Genomic DNA, 12,500 nt, shown 5'->3' on the forward strand with positions numbered 1-12,500 from the left:
TTGAATGCATGCCCTGGATGTCAAAAATGATTTCCATTTAAATGACAAAGTCCCACTTTTAATCAACCATGGCTATAAGCCTACAGTGTGTAGCCGGGTCAAAGTGCACACATGTCGGCATGAATTAATGAATGAAATGCCTACTCTGGATGTTTTAAATAATTTTAATTTAAAAGACAAAGTCTCACAATCAACCATGGCTATAAGCCTACAGTGTGTAGCCGGGTCAAAGTGCACACATGTCGGCATGAATTAATGAATGAAATGCCTACTCTGGATGTTTTAAATAATTTCCATTTAAATGACAAAGTCCCACTTTTAATCAACCATGGCTATAAGCCTACAATGTTTAGCGGGGTCAAAGTGCACACAGGTCGGCATGAATTAATGTATGAAATGCCTACTCTGGATGTTTTAAATAATTTTCATTTAAATGACAAAGTCCCACATTTAATCAACCATGGCTATAAGCCTACAATGTTTAGAGGGGTCAAAGTGCACCCAGGTCGGCATGAATTAATGAATGAAATGCCTACTCTGGATGTCAAAAATAATTTTCATTTAAAAGACAAAGTCCCACAATCAACCAGGCCTACAAGCCTACAATGTGTATCCGGGTCAAAGTGCACACATGTCGGCATGAATTAATGAATGAAATGCCCACTGTGGATGTTTTAAATAGTTTTCATTTAAAAGACAAAGTCCCACAATCAACCAGGCCTACAAGCCTACAATGTGTATCCGGGTCAAAGTGCACACATGTCGGCATGAATTAATGAATGAAATGCCCACTGTGGATGTTTTAAATAGTTTTCATTTAAAAGACAAAGTCCCACAATCAACCAGGCCTATAAGCCTACAATGTGTATCCGGGTCAAAGTGCGCACATGTCGGCATGAATTAATGAATGAAATGCCTACTATGGATGTCTAAAAATAAGCCTACAGTGTGTAGCGGGGTCAAAGAACACTTTGGTCAGCATGAATTAATGAATGAAATGCCTACTATGGATGTCTAAAATACTTTTCATTTAAAAGACAAAGTCCCATAATCAATCAACCAGGCCTATAAGCCTACAGTGTGTAGCGGGGTCAAAGAACACTTTGGTCGGCATGAATTAATGAATGAAATGCCTCCTTTGGAAGTCCAAAATAATGTTAAAAATAATTTCCAAGTGCCATAATTATCCACAGGTTGGCTCTTCCAGGCCTATAAGCCTGCTTTGTGTGGCCAGGCAAAGGATCAGATAGCTTGGGGCCAGATTTAAACAGAAAAGGCAGTTTGTGGAGCAAAGACATAATTTTGAATGGGGAGAAAAAAGGAAAACGGTGGAGTAATGCTGCCATCTTTTGGGTAAAAAATGTCGGTGCGCCTATAATTTAAAAGTGGGTTTTCTGGATGTTTTAAAAGACCCAGGGCTATCATCCTGCTGTGTGTAGCGGGCTCAGAGTTCACTTTGGTCGGCATGAATTAATGAATGAAATGCCTCCTCTGGATGTCTGAAATAATTTTCATTTAAATGACAAAGTCCCACTTTTAATCAACCTGGCCTATAAGCCTACATTGTGTAGCGGGCTCAGAGTTCACTTTGGTCGGCATGAATTAATGAATGAAATGCCTCCTCTGGATGTCTAAAATAGTTTTCATTTAAAAGACAAAGTCCCACTTTTAATCAACCAGGCCTATAAGCCTACAGTGTGTAGCGGGGTCAAAGAACACTTTGGTCAGCATGAATTAATGAATGAAATGCCTCCTCTGGATGTCTAAAATAATTTTCATTTAAAAGACAAAGTCCCATAATCAATCAACCAGGCCTATAAGCCTACATTGTGTAGCGGGCTCAGAGTTCACTTTGGTCGGCATGAATTAATGAATGAAATGCCTCCTCTGGATGTCAAAAATAATTTTCATTTAAATGACAAAGTCCCACTTTTAATCAACCAGGCCTATAAGCCTGCTTTGTGTGGCCGGGCAAAGGATCAGATAGCTTGGGGACAGATTTTAAACAGAAAAGGCAGTTTGTGGAGCTCAGTAATAATTTTGAATGGGGAAAAAAAAGGAAAACGGTGGAGTAATGCTGCCATCTTTTGGGTAAAATATGTCGGTGCGCCTATAATTTAAAAGTGGGTTTTCTGGATGTTTTAAATGACCCAGGGCTATAATCCTGCTTTGTGTGGCGGGCTCAGAGTATGCTTAAATTGGGGTAACTATTTTAACCATTTTACTAATTTATGGAGGTTAAAAAAAGACCCAGGCCTATTATCCTACTGTGTGTGGCCGGCTCTTAGTGCACATTCTTAGGGGACTAATTTAATACAGAATAATGATTTTATGGATGTATTAAATCATCCATGTGTCTCATCCTACTGTGTCTGGCGGGCTCAGAGTATGCCTAAAGTGGGGTAACTATTTTAAACATTTTACTAATTTCTGGATGTACTAAATCATCCATGTGTCTCATCCTTCTGTGTGTGGCGGGCTCAGAGTATGCCTAAAGTGGGGTAACTATTTTAAACATTTTACTAATTTCTGGATGTATTAAATCATCCATGTGTCTCACTCTAGTGTGTGTGGCGGGCTCAGAGTATGCCTAAAGTGGGGTAACTATTTTAAACATTTTACTAATTTCTGGATGTATTAAATCATCCATGTGTCTCACTCTAGTGTGTGTGGCGGGCTCAGAGTATGCCTAAAGTGGGGTAACTATTTTAAACATTTTACTAATTTCTGGATGTATTAAATCATCCATGTGTCTCATCCTAGTGTGTGTGGCGGGCTCAGAGTATGCCTAAAGTGGGGTAACTATTTTAAACATTTTACTAATTTCTGGATGTATTAAATCATCCATGTGTCTCACTCTAGTGTGTGTGGCGGGCTCAGAGTATGCCTAAAGTGGGGTAACTATTTTAAACATTTTACTAATTTCTGGATGTATTAAATCATCCATGTGTCTCACTCTAGTGTGTGTGGCGGGCTCAGAGTATGCCTAAAGTGGGGTAACTATTTTAAACATTTTACTAATTTATGGAGGAAAAAAAAGACCCAGCATTTTGCATTCAAATGTGCAGGGCGCACCGGCGTTTAAAGTCCAAAAGATGGCAGCATTACTCCACCGTAGTAATTATTTTCCTCCTTAAAGCTGTATACCATATGTTTCTGGAGGAATTAAATTCAGGCCTATAAGCCTACTGTGTGTGGCCGGCTCTTAGTGCACATTCTTAGGCAATGTATTTTATACAGAATGATGATTTTCTGGATGTTTTAAATCATCCAGGGCTCTCATCCTACTGTGTGTGGCCGGCTCTTAGTGCACCTTTTTAGGCAATGTATTTTATACAGAATGATGATTTTCTGGATGTTTTAAATCATCCAGGGCTCTCATCCTACTGTGTGTGGCCGGCTCTTAGTGCACCTTTTTAGGCAATGTATTTTATACAGAATGATGATTTTCTGGATGTATTAAATCATCCAGGGCTCTCATCCTACTGTGTGTGGCCGGCTCTTAGTGCACCTTTTTAGGCAATGTATTTTATACAGAATGATGATTTTCTGGATGTATTAAATCATCCAGGGCTCTCATCCTACTGTGTGTGGCCGGCTCTTAGTGCACCTTTTTAGGCAATGTATTTTATACAGAATGATGATTTTCTGGATGTTTTAAATCATCCAGGGCTCTCATCCTACTGTGTGTGGCCGGCTCTTAGTGCACCTTTTTAGGCAATGTATTTTATACAGAATGATGATTTTCTGGATGTTTTAAATCATCCAGGGCTCTCATCCTACTGTGTGTGGCCGGCTCTTAGTGCACCTTTTTAGGCAATGTATTTTATACAGAATGATGATTTTCTGGATGTTTTAAATAGACACAGAGACGAATAACTCTTTCAACCTTTTATTGGTTCATCCAATGCCTGCATTCTGAGTTCTCTTACCCTGAATGCATCACTCAGGGTAGGTATAGATGCATAGAACCGATCTGCAGTCTCCATGGTATGGCACATGCTTTTACAAACTAACATGCGGTTCTCAGTGCTGAGATGTCTGACTTGGTTACTGACTGATGTTCGGATTATGGTAAACCCGATAGGTCCATCCATGCCTGCATGTTTCCATGCCCTTTGAAAGAGGTGGGTAATTTTGGTCATTTTTTTCCCTTGACTCTGAAAGACATACAAGCACTTTTTGTCTCCATAGCAGTAAGAGATGTCAGCCATGGCTCTTAACCATGTAGCCTCTTCAGGCATCAGGGCGAGGTATGCCGAGCCGTATCTCCTGTCCGTTTTGTGTCGATCAACCTGGGGAAATATGGATGTTACAAAAGACCCATGCCTCTCATGTTACTGTGTGTGGCGGGGGTAAGGTGGACTTATGTGGGCTTACCCAGACGACTGTACGGCCTTTGTCATCTTGGTCTGCGTTGTCTACTTGGTCCTTGGTCATATTGTAAAGAACCACAGGTCTATGGCCTGTTACCATCCCGAGATACCCTGTCAGATACCCTTGTAAGAGGCAATATGTGTCGTCTCTGGCCTCCTCCCTCATCTGGTCTGGAAGATAAAACCACCATGTTTAAAACATGTATGCCTATAAATGTGCACCTGTTGCGGGCTTGATATGTCTGTATTATGGCACTCACCTATGAGCCTGGGTATTTCCACTACTGCTATCTTCATAAATCTCTCAAAATCCTGGGTGGATTTTAGTTGTTCTGTAAGTGGATAAGTCAAAGGTTATACCATATGCATATGGATGTAATTTCTCCAGAATGTGCATGTGGATGTCAACATACTTGATTTAAGTCTTCTCACTGCCTGCCGGTGGCATCTCATATGTCTAGTGTGATCCTTCAGTAGCTTTTTGATTTGAAGGAGTATCTGTTTGATCTGGTGTGTTTGAAGGCCCAGTGTGTCCAGGTGGAAGGCTCGTGCGTGCTTTATAAAAGACATAGCGTTTATAAGCATGATATGTACCGTAGGGTGGCTATACTTGCTTTGGATCAGAGCAGACGGCCACTGTCTTAGTCTCTCCAGGTTGTGGATGAATTTAAGGCTATGGAAGTCGTGCTTGCTTGTGTCTTCGGCCATGTGGAGAATGAATTTTAGGGCGTGCGTCCTTCTTTGTTGGCCGTTTTCTGAGTCTTTCACTGTGGGATTAGAGCGTACGTGAAAGGCCTGGTAGTCGTCTAGGGCCACTTCCACCCTGGTTCCTTCCAAAGCTTCGGGTAAGATCAAATGCCTCCCCTTCCTAAGTGTGTTGCCTTCGGCCTCAGAATCGCTTGAGCTTGATGGTGAACCCACCGCCTCGTACTCAGAATGGCTGGATGCCGGTTCTTCCACGGCATGGCCATCACAGTTTGACCCTTCAGACGTGTCCGGCTCTGGGTTAAATGTAGTTTGGCTGTCACCAGTTTCCTCGGGTGTCTCACAGGCTACACTGTCTTTTGAACTCTGGGTCTTACGGTATTTCTCTAACAATTTGCCCATAAAAAGTCGCTTCGCCTGGGCTACCATTTTCATTTTTTGGGTACCGTGTACATTATGGGTAGAGCTTAAGTGCATGTCCAACCTCACCAAAGACTTCTTGTCACAGATTTCACAATCTAGCCGTACTGAACAACGATTGCTAGCCAGCCTAGCTATCAAACCGGTCTCCTTGTCATCGATTTCATGAACCGTTTTTAAGTGTTTTTTCAGCCTAGTGCACTTAACTTTACACATTGGACATTTCTGCCAAAGATAGTGAAAAAAAGAGACAAAATTAGTTATAATTTATATGATTAATTTAGTTTTAAAATGCCCGAAATGCGGTACTTACTGTCTGTCTGCCTGCCATCTTCAAGCCGCTGTGATGCTAATTAAGCTTCCTTAATAGAACACACCTGGTCCCTAATCAAGAGGGCGGGAAAGGCACATTCCACATTGCGCATTGCGTGTTCCGTATTGCCTTTTTAAATTAAATATACCAGAGGCATAGACACTTAGAAAAAAATAGAGGCCTTTTTAAATTAAATATACCAGAGGCATAGACACTTAGAAAAAAATAGAGGCCGTTTTAAATTAAATATACCAGAGGCATAGACACTTAGAAAAAAAATAGAGGCCTTTTTAAATTAAATATACCAGAGGCATAGACACTTAGAAAAAAATAGAGGCCTTTTTAAATTAAATATACCAGAGGCATAGACACTTAGAATAAAATAGAGGCCTTTTTAAATAAAATATACCAGAGGCATAGACACTTAGACTAAAATAGAGGCCGTTTTAAATAAAATATACCAGTAGCATAGACACTTAGAATAAAATAGAGGCCTTTTTAAATAAAATATACCAGTAGCATAGACACTTAGAATAAAATAGAGACCTTTTTAAATTAAATATACCAGAGGCATAGACACTTAGAATAAAATAGAGGCCTTTTTAAATAAAATATACCAGAGGCATAGACACTTAGAATAAAATAGAGGCCTTTTTAAATAAAATATACCAGAGGCATAGACACTTAGACTAAAATAGAGGCCGTTTTAAATAAAATATACCAGTAGCATAGACACTTAGAATAAAATAGAGGCCTTTTTAAATAAAATATACCAGAGGCATAGACACTTAGACTAAAATAGAGGCCGTTTTAAATAAAATATACCAGTAGCATAGACACTTAGAATAAAAAAGAGGCCTTTTTAAATTAAATATACCAGAGGCATAGACACTTAGAATAAAATAGAGGCCTTTTTAAATTAAATATACCAGTAGAAAAGACACTTTGAGTAAAAAAGGCCATTTTAAATAAAATATACCATGGCCAAATGAACTTAGAATAAAAGAGGAGAGTTTAGTTTAAATTATACCATGGTTAAATGCTGTTAGAAAAAAAGTGCACAGTTTAATCTTATTTGGAAGGCGCATTGACTCTTAAAGTCCACAAGATGTCACCGGTACTCCATCGTTTTTTTTCTGTTATACCATATGTACGTGCCACTGGGTGGACCCTCCAGACACCTCAGCCTAGTTGAAGTGTCCGATGAAGGTGCACTCATCTGGGCATGAGGTAAAGTTATTATACCAACATCATGTGGAGGTTTTCAAGTCAGAAATTGCACAAAGTCCCTAAATATACCAGAAGCATGGAGTTTTATGAGTGAATTAGTCTATGTCCCTTACTTTGTTAGACCATACACAAGATATTTTCTTCAGGAAATGCACAGAGTCCAATGCTATAACATTGCCAGGTGGTGGCTTTAAGGGAAAAAAGCATAAAAGTGTCCGAAAAACATGCTCTTTAGCTCGGGTACATCCCCAGGATCAAGAAAAATTGTCAGTTTTTTTTTCTATCTTGCTTAGAAATAGGTGTAAATTGACTCTGAAGTGTCATATCAGGCAATGCACAGAGTCCTTAAATATACCAGTAGCATGAGGTTTTTGTTGGAAATTAGTCTATTTCCCTTCCTGAGTTAGACCATATACAAGTAGTAATCTTCAGGCAATGCACAGAGTCCTTAAATTTACCAGTAGCATGAGGTTTTTGTTGGAAATTAGTCTATTTCCCTTCCTGAGTTATACCTTATACAAGTAGTAATCTTCAGGCAATGCACAGAGTCCTTAAATTTACCAGTAGCATGAGGTTTTTGTTGGAAATTAGTCTATTTCCCTTCCTGAGTTAGACCATATACAAGTAGTAATCTTCAGAATATGCACAAAGTCCATAAATATACCAGCAGCACGAAGTTTTCAAGTGGAAAATATTCTATGTCGCTTCATTTGGTATACCATAGGCGTCAGTTTTCGGCGAAAATAATTCTATGTCGATAAAAATGTTATACCATACGTATGATTTTGTGTTCAAAAATCGCACTATGTTCCAATTTTGACCAAGGGGTGGATCATCCAGAGGCCTCGATCCTCTGACAGTGCCCGCCGAATGTGCACCCAGACGGACATGCATCTCATTCCCCCTGTCTGGATGATTTTATGAATGGGTGATATGCAAACACCTACCATCAGGTATATAGGGGAGAGGGTCTTCTGAAAGCCACATATATGGTATACCATAAATGAAGACAAGGATTATGGCGCACGCTTTGCCCGACCAAAGGTCACTCCCTGGGCATTTTAGAGGATTTGAGAGGCCTCTTTATGGATCTCACAAATGATCCATGCATGGAATTTTGCACACTTTATCCGAATAAAGTGCACTTTTGGGCTTATGAGAGTAGGTTGGTATGCCTCTCTCTGGATGTGAGGAAGGATCCAGGAATAAAGGCATGTAATGCCACACAATTTATCCGACTAAATGACACTCTTGGGCTTATGAGAGAGGATGAGGGGCCTCTCTGTGGATGTCAGAAAGGCTCCATGCATGAAAGCATGTAATGTCACACACTTTATCCGATTAAAGTGTACATGTTGGGCTTATGATTAAGCATGAGGGCCCTATATGTGGATGTCAGAAAGGTTCCAGGCTTAAAGGCATGTAATGTCACACACTTTATCCGATTAAAGTGCACATTTGGGCTTATGATTAAGCATGAGGGCCCTATGTGTGGATGTCAGAAAGGCTCCATGCATGAAAGCATGTAATGCCACACACTTTATCCGATTAAAGTGTACATGTTGGGCTTATGATTAAGCATGAGGGCCCTATATGTGGATGTCAGAAAGGTTCCAGGCTTAAAGGCATGTAATGTCACACACTTTATCCGATTAAAGTGCACATTTGGGCTTATGATTAAGCATGAGGGCCCTATGTGTGGATGTCAGAAAGGCTCCATGCATGAAAGCATGTAATGCCACACACTTTATCCGATTAAAGTGTACATGTTGGGCTTATGATTAAGCATGAGGGCCCTATATGTGGATGTCAGAAAGGTTCCAGGCTTAAAGGCATGTAATGTCACACACTTTATCCGATTAAAGTGCACATTTGGGCTTATGATTAAGCATGAGGGCCCTATATGTGGATGTCAGAAAGGTTCCAGGCTTAAAGGCATGTAATGTCACACACTTTATCCGATTAAAGTGCACATTTGGGCTTATGATTAAGCATGAGGGCCCTATGTGTGGATGTCAGAAAGGCTCCATGCATGAAAGCATGTAATGCCACACACTTTATCCGATTAAAGTGTACATGTTGGGCTTATGATTAAGCATGAGGGCCCTATATGTGGATGTCAGAAAGGTTCCAGGCTTAAAGGCATGTAATGTCACACACTTTATCCGATTAAAGTGCACATTTGGGCTTATGATTAAGCATGAGGGCCCTATGTGTGGATGTCAGAAAGGCTCCATGCATGAAAGCATGTAATGCCACACACTTTATCCGATTAAAGTGTACATGTTGGGCTTATGATTAAGCATGAGGGCCCTATATGTGGATGTCAGAAAGGTTCCAGGCTTAAAGGCATGTAATGTCACACACTTTATCCGATTAAAGTGCACATTTGGGCTTATGATTAAGCATGAGGGCCCTATGTGTGGATGTCAGAAAGGCTCCATGCATGAAAGCATGTAATGCCACACACTTTATCCGATTAAAGTGTACATGTTGGGCTTATGATTAAGCATGAGGGCCCTATATGTGGATGTCAGAAAGGTTCCAGGCTTAAAGGCATGTAATGTCACACACTTTATCCGATTAAAGTGCACATTTGGGCTTATGATTAAGCATGAGGGCCCTATATGTGGATGTCAGAAAGGTTCCAGGCTTAAAGGCATGTAATGTCACACACTTTATCCGATTAAAGTGCACATTTGGGCTTATGATTAAGCATGAGGGCCCTATGTGTGGATGTCAGAAAGGCTCCATGCATGAAAGCATGTAATGCCACACACTTTATCCGATTAAAGTGTACATGTTGGGCTTATGATTAAGCATGAGGGCCCTATATGTGGATGTCAGAAAGGTTCCAGGCTTAAAGGCATGTAATGTCACACACTTTATCCGATTAAAGTGCACATTTGGGCTTATGATTAAGCATGAGGGCCCTATGTGTGGATGTCAGAAAGGCTCCATGCATGAAAGCATGTAATGCCACACACTTTATCCGATTAAAGTGTACATGTTGGGCTTATGATTAAGCATGAGGGCCCTATATGTGGATGTCAGAAAGGTTCCAGGCTTAAAGGCATGTAATGTCACACACTTTATCCGATTAAAGTGCACATTTGGGCTTATGATTAAGCATGAGGGCCCTATGTGTGGATGTCAGAAAGGCTCCATGCATGAAAGCATGTAATGTCACACACTTTATCCGATTAAAGTGTACATGTTGGGCTTATGATTAAGCATGAGGGCCCTATGTGTGGATGTCAGAAAGGCTCCATGCATGAAAGCATGTAATGTCACACACTTTATCCGATTAAAGTGTACATGTTGGGCTTATGATTAAGCATGAGGGCCCTATATGTGGATGTCAGAAAGGTTCCAGGCTTAAAGGCATGTAATGCCACACACTTTATCCGTTTAAAGTGCACGCTTCGGCTTAAGAGAGGAGTTGAGAGGCCTCTCCCTGGAAGTCACAGATGATCCAGGCCTGCAATGGCAGACACTATATCACTTTATCCGAGTAAGAGGCTCCCTCTGAGCAAAGTAGGGGGGGAGTGAGGCCCCCCCCGGAGGTCTGAAAAGATCCAGGCCTTTAAATGACACGGGCTGTGCCCGAGCAAAGTGCCCACGCTGGGCAAGGGTGGAGGCGTGATGCTCCCCCTTATGGAGGTCGTCCTACCTCCATCCTCACGTAATGTATTTCGACCTGTGCGTATCCGGAGGGTGCTATGCGCAAGCCCGGAAGATGCTGGTTTCGGCTGGCCTTACCGGATCCAATGGCATAGTACCTAGGTGCGCTCTAAGGCCGTAAACCCCCCCCATGTGTTTGAGAATGGTAGGTGTTATACCATTGCCACGAACCACTTATTGAATCAGCCATGCCCTTTCGGCAATCGAGTCTCAGAGGTGTGTCCGAGGGAAGATTTGCCTTGGCGGGCATGGCTGTCTGGCATCTCCCCGACCCTGGAGGAATGCGCTAACGGTGTAATGCAAACACCTACCAGCAGGTATATAGGGGAGCATGCTTTCTGAGCCTTATATGATTGTACCATAATAAGGATCAGAAGAAAGGCAGTGTGTTAAGGTGAACTAGCCCGACTCTAATGCACCTTGACGGCTTAAGGGGAGGGATAAGTGACCCCTGCTGATGGAGGTCAAAGACATCCGTGTCTCTCAGGCCTTCGAACCACTGCTTGCGCCCGACCGAAATGCCACTGCTGGGCATGGGTGTAAGAGTGGTGACCCCCCTTATGGAGGTCTGTCCAACCTCCAGCCTGCATGCTCCACCTCGGCCTGTGCGTATCCGGAGGGTGCTGTGCGCAAGCCCGGAAGATGCTGGTTTCGGCTGGCCTTACCGGATCCAATGGCACAGTACCTAGGTGCGCTCTAAGACCGTTATCCGAACCCAAGTCCGCCAGGGGTTTTTCAGTTATACCAGTAGCATCGACCATCACTTTGATCAGCCAGGCCTTTTCGGGGGTCGAGCGTCCGAGGTGTGTCCGAGGGAAGATTTGCCTTGGCGGGCATGGCTGGCGAGTACCTCCCCGGCCGTGGAGGAAAACGCATACGGTGCATTGCAAACACCTACCAGCAGGTATATAGGAGAGCATGTCTCTTGAGTTCATCCTAACCTTATAATGGTTATCCCATTCATAAGGCCTGGATGCAAGGCGGTGCGTGAAGGTAACATTAGCCTGACTCTAACACTTTCACCGGTTAGGGGTGGAGTGGTGACCCCCCTAACACTGGAGGTCTCGCCGACCTCCAGGCACCAGCCTCACATGCTCTACCTCGGCCTGTGCGTATCCGGAGGGTGCTGTGCGCAAGCCCGGAAGATGCTGGTTTCGGCTGGCCTTACCGGATCCAATGGCACAGTACCTAGGTGCGCTCTAAGACCGTTATCCGAACCCAAGTCCGCCAGGGGTTTTTCAGTTATACCAGTAGCATCGACCATCACTTGGTTCAGCCAGGCCTTTTCAGGGGTCGAGCGTCCGAGGTGTGTCCGAGGGAAGATTTGCCTTGGCGGGCATGGCTGGCGAGAACCTCCCCGGCCGTGGAGGAAAACGCGTACGGTGGATTGCAAAAACCTACCAGCAGGTTTTTAGGGAGAGTGTCAATCTCGAGGGCGTTCGGAGCTCTCCCGATCTATTGGCATACGATGCCCGCCAGGGGTTAGGCTCTCGGGTTACCACTTAAGGTTTCTCCCTGTCATAAGAAAGACAACCGGTCAAACCAATGCGCAATGTACAATGAGGTGCGAGCTCATATCCTATATATTGCTCAGAGCCGCAACCTCGGTGCGACATACCTAGGTACAGGAATAGGGCGAGAGGTGGATGCGCTCCTTCAGGACGGGTAGGTCGGCAGCCTCTCGGGTATGATCGTTCACCAACGAAAACTGTACAAAAGGGGTGACTGCGCTCATTGAGGACGGCAGCCTCAACATGACATACCTATCAAAA

Source organism: Brachyhypopomus gauderio, unplaced genomic scaffold (genome assembly GCF_052324685.1).
Source record: "Brachyhypopomus gauderio isolate BG-103 unplaced genomic scaffold, BGAUD_0.2 sc270, whole genome shotgun sequence".
Classification (NCBI taxonomy): domain Eukaryota; kingdom Metazoa; phylum Chordata; class Actinopteri; order Gymnotiformes; family Hypopomidae; genus Brachyhypopomus; species Brachyhypopomus gauderio.